Here is an 11,219-nt window from a genome sequence, read left to right as displayed (position 1 = left end):
TCTTCTTCTTCTTCTTCTTCTTCTTCTTCTTCTTCTTCTTCTTCTTCTTCTTCTTCTTCTTCTTCTTCTTCTTCTTCTTCTCCTGTTTCTTCCTCCTCACTAAACTTTGAGGTGGAAAGACCCACTTTCTATTTAACCTTTTACTGATTCCTTCTGAATTTCACAACATGCACCACAATCCCATTCATCTCCTGTCCCTCCATAACCCACTCCCTTACCTTGCAAACTCTTGCTCCTAAAAGGGGGGAAAGAAGCTAATTGTGGAAACTCTAGTATATCACAATGTGTCTCACAGTATATTTGTCTACATTTCTTTATTTGCAAATAGTCATTGGAATGTGTCATTAGTCTGTGTCAAAGGCTCTGTCTTCTATTATCAACACCACCAGGACTCCTGTTGTATACCTTGTTATTGACCCGTGTCAAGAAGATCCTGCAGCATGAGATCTGTTGGTCAACCCCTTCATGTGCTTTACAGATGGCATACATGTTGGGGTAGGCCAACTCAAACCCTGAATCTTTGCCTAGGTGGTAGCAGATTTGGTAGTTAAGCTGCCAGATATTCTGCACCATCACCATTAGGACAGGCTCTCCATCACTGCCCCCAGCTAGCTCACCCAGGGCTATACCCAGCAAGAGACAGAGTTAGCTCTCCTGCTCACATGCCCTTGGTTTACTGGCACCCATGCCAGCAGGGCATTATTGCATTGCCTAGGAAAGGTGCAGGGCCTAGATTGGCAAGTGTTGCAGCTAGTGAGGAACAAGACCAGCTTCATAACCTTGGTGCCAGCTCTCCTGACCTGCCATAAGTGGCAAGTAATAAAAAGAGGGCCTATTTCTCTCAACCACACCATTGCATGGCCTATGTGTGGCAGAGCCAGATTTCCCATGATCATGCCCATGGGGCATGCTCCCCCACAACCCCTGCAAGCAAAGGGCCAGAAAACTGCTTCTCAGGAGAGGGGTAAGGCCTGCTCTCCTGAGTACTGCAGATGGTGATGTGCAGGCCCAGTTTTGTGCTCTCTGGCATTTAGGCCAGCTCTCTCATGGTTCTGAGGCAAGTTCCAAAGGGCCCTCAGACATCAACAGGACCCCAGATGGCAGACCAGACCACAAATACCCACTAGCTATTGATGGTAATATATCTCTTCTCCTGCAGGGCCACGAATCCTGGTGTGCCCTTAACAGCAACATGGGCCAGGACCTCAAAATGGCCATGGATGGCATCACCAGGTACTCACATCAGGCTGTTCCTCACTACTGTCAAGTCTCCACTTATGTCTATTTGCAATGGTCATACATCCTTCTGCTACTTTTTCTCTTCCATCTCTCCACCACTTGCTTATCTCAGACACACCTTGGGCCTCTTGATATCTGTGTGTCTGGGGTCATCTCAGAAGTGCTATTTAGCAGGGGTCATCTCAGGCTTTCTCTGTCTACCCAGGACACAGGAAGCTGTCCTGGAGGAGGTCATCTTTGGCATGTGGGGAAGGCACACTTTTAATTTGGGTCTCCTGAATTGGCCAAATACACCTTTACACTGAGTCAAACCTTAAGCTGGCAGCCCCTATAAAGAACATGGGAGGAGGAATGTTTATCTGCCTTGCCTCACTCTGTCTGAAATCTATGCTTTGACTAGCATTAGAGTCTACCTCAGGATTCTGGTGTATACAGAAGACCTGTTGAAATATGCAGTCTCATGAATTTAACAACTACTGGATACTTGTACTTTCCTTAACTAAACAGTGATTGTTGGACTAGCTTGACCACAGCTTGTAAGATATTCTAATAAATGCCTTTTATATACACACATACACACATGCACACACTCATACCTATATATGCAAATATACACATATATACATATACACACATAACATATACAAACATATATTTATTCCATAAGTTCTCTTTCTATAAAGCACCATGACTAATATTGTCTTTTCTGTATTCTCAGTGTCTGTGAGCCCTGATCCTCATGGATTTCTTCAGAGCAGGGATCTCTAAGAGACTCTCTCTGTTTGGAATATCAGAGCCTGGACCTCAGATGTATCAGGAAAGTCTGGGCATGGCCATAAAAGGAACTTGCCCAAATGATATAGCCAAAGGCTTTTTATGCGCACACACACACACACACACATGCACACAAATCCTGGTTGACACATTTAAGTTAGCAAGAACAGTTAGCAAAGAATCGAAGTACAGAGGCCAAATTGTAACATTAGTATAGTCAAGCACTTTCCCAGAACTATGGACTATGATGGATTTGGATTTGGGTTTTGCTCTCATTTTTGCAGATTTTGGGGTCTCCATGCTGTGCTCTTAAGTCAGAATTGTGCCTCTAACATAGTATCACTTCTGCAAAGGCTTGGCAGGGTTCCTTTTCAATATAGCCTTGATGGGGGTGACCTTGTCCTAGGGTACAGTGTCGACACAATCTCACTGATATGTACACATGAATAGAATAGCTAGCCAGACTTCTCACCAGAGACTCTGTAAGCCAGAAGGACCTGAACAGATGTCATACAGACTAAGATAACATAAATGCCAGCCCAGGCTACTATACCCAGCATAACTCTCAATTACCATAGGCTGAGGAATCAAGGTATTCCATGACAAAGCAAATTTACACAATAACTTTCCACAAATCCAGCCCTTCAAAGGATAATAAAGGGAACACTCCAACACAAAGAAGGAAATTACATTCCCAAAAAAGAAAGAAAGAAAATTTCAACAAACCTAAAAAAAGATAGCCAGCCTCATGAACAAAATTTCAACTCTAACAACAAAAATAACAGGAAGCAACAATGACTTTTCCTTAATATCACTTAATATCAATGGAGTCAATTCCCCAATAAAAAGACATAGACTAACACCTAGTTAAGCAAACAGTACCCAAAATTTTGCTTCATACAGGAAACCATCCTCTGTGACAAAGACATACACTACCTCAGAGCAAAAGGCTGGATAACAATTTTCCCAGCAAATGGCACCAAGAAACAAGCTGGAGTAGCAATTCTAATATTGAATAAAATCAACTCTCAACCTAAAGTTATCAAAAAAGATAAGGAGGGACACTTCATACTCATCAAAGATAAAATTTACTAATATGAACTTTCCATTCTGCACATCTATGCTCCAAATGCAAGGGCATCCATACTCATTAAATAAACTTTAGTAAACATAAATCACACATTGTACCACACACAAAAATAGTGGGAGACTTCAAAACCCCACTCTCATCAATTGACAGATCCTGGAAAGAGAAACTAAACAGAGACACAGTGCAACAGCAGAAGTTATGAAACAAATGGATTTAACAGATACCTACAAAACATTTTATCCTAAAACAAAAGGATATAACTTCTTCTCAGCACCTCATGGTACCTTCTACAATATTGATCTTATAATTGGTCACAAAACAGGCCTCAACATATACAAAACTACTGATCTTATCCCATGCATCTTATCAGATCACCATGGACTAAGGATGATCTTCAATAACAACATAAATAATAAAAAGGAAATATTCACATGGAAGCTTAACAACAGTCTATTTAATGATAACTTGATCAAGGAAGAAATGAAGAAAGAGATTAAAGGGATTTTAGAGTTTAATGAAAATGAAGTCACAACATACCCAAACTAATGGGACACAATGTAAGCAAGCAGTCCTAAGAGGAAAACCCATAGCTCTGAGTGCCACCAAAAAGAAACTAGAGAGAGCACACACTCACAGCTTGACAGCACATCTAAAAGCTCTAAAACAAAAGGAACCAAATTCACCCAAGAGGAGTAGATGGCAGGAGATAATCAAACTTAGGGCTGAATTCAACTAATTGGAAACAAAAAGAACTATTCAAAGAATCAACCAAACCAGGAGCTGGTTCTTTGAGAAAAATCAATAAGATAGATAAACCCTCAGCCAGACTAATTAGCAGGCACAGGGACAGTATCCTAATTTAAAAAATCAGAAATGAAAAGGGAGACTTAATAACAGTATCTGGAGAAATCCAAAAAATCATCGGATCCTTCTACAAAAGCCTATACTCAACACAATTGGAAAAACTGGATGAAATGGAAAATTTTCTAGACAGATACCAGGTACTAAAGTTAAATCAGGATCATATTAACAATCTAAACAGTCCCATATTCCCTAAAGAAATAGAAACAGTCATGAATAGTCTCTCAAACAACAACAAAAAATACAGTCCAGGACATAATGGGTTTAGTGTAGAGTTCTATCAGAACTTCAAAGAAGACTCCTCAAACTATTCCATAAAATAGAAACAGGATGTACTCTACGAGTTTGTTCCATGAAGCCACAATTACTGTGATACCTAAACCACAAAAAGACCCAACAAAGAAAGAGAACTTCAGACCAATTTCCCTTATGACTATTGATGCAAAAATATTCAATAAAATTCTCACAAACCAAATCCAAAAACACATCAAAATGTTCATCCATTATGGTCATGTAGGCTTCATTCCAGTATAGTTCAATATACAGAAATACATCAACATAATTCACTATATAAACAAACTCAAAGACAAAAACTATATAATCACCTCATGAGATGCTGAGAAAGCATTTAACAAAATCCAACAACTATTCATAGTAAAAGTCTTGGGAAGATCAGGAATTCAAGACCCATACCCAAACATAATAAAAGCAATATATAGCAAACCAGTAGCCAACATCAAACTGAATGGAAAGAAACTTGAAATAATCCCTCTAAAATCAGGGACTAGACAAGGCTCTCTCCCCACTCTCTAACTACCTATTCAACATAGTACTTGAAGACCTAGCCAGAGCAATAAGGCAATAAAAGGAGATCAAAGGAATACAAATTGGAAAGGAAGAAATCAAAATATCACTATTTGCAGATGATATGATAGTATGTATAAGTGACCCNAAAAATTCTACCAGAGAACTCCTAAACATCAGTGAAGTAACTGAATATAAAATTATCTCAAACAAATCAGTTGCTTTTCTCTCCACAAAAAATAGACAGGCTGAGAAGGTAATTAGGGAAACAACACCCTTCACAATAGTCACAAATAATATAAAATACATGGGTGTGACTCTCACTAAGGAAGTGAAAGATCCGTATGATAAGAATTTCAAGTCTCTGAAGAAAGAAATCAAAGATCTCAGAAGATGGAAAGATCTCCCATGCTCACAGATTGTCAGGATTAATATTGTCAAAAGCGCTATCTTGCCAAAGCAATCTACAGATTCAATGCAATCCCAATCAAAATTCCAGCTCAATTCTTCATAGAGTTAGAAAGGGCAAATTTGCAAATTAATCTGGAATAACAAGAAAACTAGGATAGCAAAATCTATTCTCAACAATAAAAGAACCTCAGGTAGAATCACCATGCCTGACCTCAAGCTTTACTATAGAGAAATTGTGATAAAAACTGCATGGTAGTTGTACAGTGACAGACAAGTAGATAAATGGAATAGAAATGAGGACCCAGAAACGAACCCACAGACCTATGGTCACTTGATCTTTGAAAAAGGAGCTAAAACCAGCCAATGGATAAAGAACAGCATTTTCAACAAATGGTGCTGGCTTTATTGGTGGTTATAATGTAGAAGAATGTGAATTATTCCATTCTTACCACCTTGTACAAAGTTCAATTCTAAGTGGATCAAGCACCTCCACATAAAACCAAAGACACTAAAATTTATAGAGGAGGAAGTGGGGAAGAGCCTCGAAGATCTGGGCACAGGGTAAAATTTCCTGAAAAGAACACCAATGGCTTGTGCTGTAAGATCAAGAATGGACAAATGGGACCTCATAAAATTGCAAAAGTTCTGTAAGGCAAAGGACACTGTCATTAAGACAAAGGGCAACCAACAGATTGGAAAATGATCTTTACCAATCGTAAATTAGATAGAGAGCTAATATTCAATATATGTAAAGAAGTTGGACTACCAGAGAACCAAATAACCCTATTAAAAATGGGGTATAGACCTAACAAAGAATTTTCAACTGAGGAATACCAAATGGCTGAGAAGCACCTAAAAAATGTTCAACATCCTTAATCATCAGGGAACTGTAAATCAAAAACCAAAAAAAACAAAAAAACAAAAAACAAAATCTCAGAGATTCCACCTCACAACAGTCAGAATGACTAAGACCAAAAACTCAGGTGACAGCAGATGCTGGCCAAGTTGTGGAGAAGGAGGAACACTCCTCCATTTCTGGTGGGCTTGCAGGCTGGTATAACTACTGTGGAAATATCCATTTGAATGTTCCTCAGAAAATTGGGCATAATACAATGGGAAGATCCAGCAATACTACTTCTGGGCATATACACAGAAGATGTTCCAACTTGTAATAAGGACACATGTTCCAATATGTTAATAGCAGCCTTATTTATAATAGCCAGAAGCTGGAAAGAAACTCGATGTCCCTCCACAGAGGAATGGATACAGAAAATGTGGTACATTTACACAATGGTGTATAATATAGTGATTAAAAACAATGAATTTATAAAATTCTGAGGTAAATGGATGGCTCTAGAGGATATCATCCTGAGTGAGGTAACCCAATCCCAAAAGAACACACATGATATGCACTAACTGATAAGTCAATATTAGACCAAAAACTCAGAATATCTAAGGTACAATTTGTAAAACACAGGAAAATCAAGAGAAAGAAGACCAAAGTATGGACAATTCGATCCTTCTTAAAATGAGGAACAATATCCCCATGGAAGGAGTTATAGAGCAAAGTTTTGAGCAGAGACTGAAGAAATGACAATCCAGAAACTGCCCCATCTGTGGATCCATCCCATAAACAACCACCCAACCTAGACTCTATTGCAGATGCCAACAAGATTTTGCTGACAGAAGCCTGATATACCAGTTTCATGAGAGGCTCTGCCAGTACCTGGCAAATACAGAAGTGGATGTGCACAGTTATTCATTGGACAGAGCACAGGGTCCCTAATGAAGGAGGTAGAGAAAGTACCCAAGGATCTGAAGGTGTTTGCAATCTTATAGGAGGACCAAAAATATGAACTACTCAGTACCCCTGAGCTTTATGGGACTAAACCACAAATCAAAGAAATCACATGGTGGGATTTGTGTCTCTAGCTGCGTAGATAGCAGAGGATGGCCTAGTTGGCCATCAATGAGAGGAGAGGACCTTGGCCTTGTGAAGGTTCTATGCCCCAGTATAGGGGAGTGCCAGGGCCAGGAGGCGGGAGTGGATGGTTTGGGGAACTGGGGGAGGGGAGATGGGATAGGGGATTTTCAAAAGGGTTATTTGAAATGTAATTAAAGAAAATATCTAATTAAAAAATAAATGAAAAGAAAGAAAAAGAAAGAAAGAAGAGATATAAATACCAGTAGATGAAGATCATGAGAAAATACATGAGATCCCTAATCAATATAACAATAACAACAACACAGCAATAACCAGAAAAAAATATGCACACTATACACTTATTACCAGTCTATATTACTTGCTAAATTCCTGCCTTTTCTTATAGACATGGAAAAGTGGAAATATTTATAACTTGAAATAAGACTTTTATATCACTGCACACACCTGTAATTCCAGCACATGAAAGGTAGGGGTAGGAAATTTAGAAGTTCAAGGATCAGCAACCAATGAATTGGGATGACACACATGCACAGTCTAAAAGAACCTCCCTAGAATAACCTGGGACTAGTAAGGTAGCTGCCATCAGAAGAGGTAAGTGATGGCCAGAAATCTCCAGTTTATGAATGAAGAAATATTTTAAAAATGAAGAAGTATAAAGGGGAAAGAAGAGACTCCTAATTTCTATATTTAACCCTGAAACTCATCTTAAAATTCTAAAAATGAATCTGGAGAACCTGAGGGAGTCTCAGAACAGGCTCAGTTCTTTTTCAAATATGACATTTCATAAATTCCTTTCTTGAATTTTAATATATCTATTTCTTTCATTGTTATTTGTTTGTTTGTTTGTTTGTTTTGGCAGGTAGTTGTTCACTAGTTGTCAGAAACCAGGTTTTGACACTAAACCTTCTGAAGATAGCATTACACTTAAGTTTTATGTGTTCAAGGGTCCAGGGCTTTGGGAACCATCAGGACATACTCCTGTTGCTGTCAGGATCTACAGACATTCTGAAAAGAAAGACCACAGACTCATATTCAGTACTGAAGATGGGCCTCATAGATACAAAAAACAAAGAAACAAAAAATGGGGCAGGGATGCCCACTTCCTAAGGATGGAGGACAACACAATCCTCAAAGATGATCCAGTAAAATGTGCCATACAAGTCTCTGCAACTTCAATAATAGCTGTCTGAATTAGAAATCACCTCCAGTCATCTCTAAATAAATTATCAAAGTTAAGTTGGAAATGATACAAACAAGAACAAAAAGAAGTGCTCATTTCATGAATGGAGATGAGTGTGTCTGTAAAGTAAACATCCTGTGAGAAGTAATTGCCAGAGATCTGTTTAAGACAAAGAACTCCAGAATACTGCTATAGGTTTTCAGGAAGAATTATCTGGGGGATCTGGGGACTCTACAGATGGCCCAGTGATTAAAAAAAAACAAACAAACAAACAACAAAAAAACACTGATTAATCTTCCAGGAGGCTAGCCTTCAATTCTTATCTCCTGCACATCAACATAATACCATCTAAATCCAAACACAGGGGATCAGAACCCATTTTCTGATCTCCAAAGCCACCAGATAAAATCATGGTGCTTAGACATATATATACAGGGAAGGAAAAAGTCATGTAATAAAAAGGAATAATAATTATTAATTAATGGAGAAGGGAAGGGAGCTAAAGATACAAATACTGAAAATAAACCAAACAAGAGAGATTATGGAAAATATTCTCCCTTAAGGGCTCATCCAGATCAAGGGCCAAAGTCATTTTTCAGATACTTCTGTTTCACTAGTCTATTGTAATCCAGGTAATGACACTCATCATCTCTGCTCAACCTGTAGTAGAAGAGCAAGTCCAAGATCTCTAGTGTTTCCCACAATCTGCATGTCTTACATATAACCCAACAATGAATTGGACCCAGGACTCCAGAAGGCCACCCACAGAAGATAGAGCACAGAAATAACACAACACATAGGAGCCTGAAACCAACATGTGATGGGACCCTGCCCTCCGCCTGGCACCTGAGAAAGTTCATTAGGCTGGGGGGGTGAACAGGGAGCACAGCTCTGGACCTGGATGATGCAGGATGCCAGGCACAGGGAGCATAAAGGGAAAGCCAGGAGTTGCTGGAAGGGACAGGGCCAAGGCTAGGTTTCCCTGGCCTATGGTAGTGATGCACAGCATCCTTTTGGATTCAGAATGAGATTCTTTCTCTCAGTTCTACTACTCACTTGCCAGAGGCAGAGTTCAGGCCAGCATGGCTGCAAGCAGCAAGAGAAGTGCTGGAGGTAACAGTGTTCCTCCTGAATGATCGTATTAATTTAGTCCAGAATGATTTCCATTCGCAAAATATTTCTGAGCTTCAGGAATAGGCTGATTGGCTTCTCTTAGAGTACACAGTGGGAGATACAGAGACCTGAGGGGTCATGAAATGATTAATTGTAGGTGACAAACCTCCATAGCCTGGCTTCCTGACTACGGATTCAGCTCTAGTGCCAGATATCATAGGAGCAGTGTTGCCTCCCCCAGCCTTGAAGCCAGCTGATTAAGACCTTGTTGCCACTAAGCACAGGACCACCTGGGGTGGAACCTTCCTACTTACAGAGCAGGTTCTACTGTCTACACCTGCCACTGCTTTCCTCCAAAACATTATCACTACCTGCTGAGACCCTTGAGACCTTCCAGAGACACATCCTGGAGATCACCTTCAGCTGGCGAAGGGCATCAAGAACGGAGTGGTGGGGGATGGGCCTCCTCCCTCTATATAAGCTCAGAATCTTAGTAAACTTGGGGACTTTGATCAGCTATGTTGTCTTAGCCTTCCTTTCTTGTTCGCCCTCTAATCTCTTTCAGCACCAGTCTACCTTTCAGGAGTACAGGGTTCCAGTGTGGCCGTGGGCGGTCGCACTCAGAGCAGTGTCTTGCAACAAGTTTACCCTGATCACCATACCTATCCTGCTGACAACATCCAGCTGAGTCCTAGCCCAAATGCTGATCCAGGTGCCAGAATCAAGGAAGGAAAAGAAAACAAAGGCTACATATCTCCCTGACATGTCCATCTATGCTGCTGATCTTTGGTTTCATAGCCTAGTCATGTAACAGTCTTTGACTGGTGTGCTGAGCCCAATTGCACTAATGTGCAACTTTCTGGTTATCAGAGACCACACAGATCCTAAGAGGATCAAGAATTTTAGGATGGAGTTGTCTGCTTTGACAGTGTCCAAGTTCATAGGATGCCAAGTGTACAAGTGGCAAGAAGTGAAAAAGATAATGCACTACTGACAGATCTCTAATGAATCCATTCCTGTGGATTTTCTCCTGTGTCCCTCTGTGACAACACACTGACCTTCCAAAGATTCTAAAGGAACAAATATACAGCACAAAACTCTGTACCTTCCTGTAGCTGGGAACCTTTTAAAATCTTCAAGCACCCACATTATTGCAACCAGTTAATATCTCAGAGATTAAGGACCCAGGCTATTTGCCTTACCCATTTCTTGGGTTTTACATAGTTGCAGCATCCTTTTCCCACTTCTGTGTTCACAGGGGCATTTTGTACTAGGTCTGATCTTATCTTGGTCCCATAGTTTGCATCTGTGGCATGGGGTAGCCTCCTAAGCTCTGTAGCTATTGCATGGAAGTGCGTGAAATGGGAAGCAATGTTCATACAGAATGATAAAGACTTCCTGTACATCAGTAGCTCCCTCCATTAAGAATACAATGGGCTTGAGGTCCATCTTTTTTGTTTGTTTGTTTGTTTTGTTTTGTTTTTGTTTTTTTGCCAGAAGCTTATTACTGAATAAGAGAAGTAGAGGAAGCTCTGGGAATTGCTGGGGGAATGTCTTCAGCACAGCCCCAGGGCACTGAGCCATCCCTCAGCAGAGGCTCCTTAGAAAACTCCATCACTGACTAAATTTTCTTTTCACTGAACTACAACATCACACTTCTTTACTGAAGATGCACATGTGTCTAATGATTTGATATTTCTTACCACGGTAGATGTTTAATTCATGTACTAAACATGAGTAAAACCTGATAGAGAAAATGAAGTATGATGTCCTTGTAGAACCAGCTTACACTGTGCTGAATG

The 11,219-nt window shown here is 40.0% G+C and overlaps 1 pseudogene; it reads left to right on the top strand.

Annotated features, from left to right (window-relative positions):
• LOC110315142 overlaps positions 1-10,411 on the top strand; it is an 11,913-nt pseudogene extending 1,502 nt beyond the window's left edge.
• Positions 10,412-11,219: the final 808 nt, after the last annotated feature.

This window comes from Mus pahari, unplaced genomic scaffold (genome assembly GCF_900095145.1).
Source record: "Mus pahari unplaced genomic scaffold, PAHARI_EIJ_v1.1 scaffold_7343_1, whole genome shotgun sequence".
NCBI lineage: Eukaryota > Metazoa > Chordata > Mammalia > Rodentia > Muridae > Mus > Mus pahari.
The sequence above is the reverse complement of the archived record's forward strand: the minus strand, read 5'-3'. Positions and strand labels throughout refer to the sequence as shown.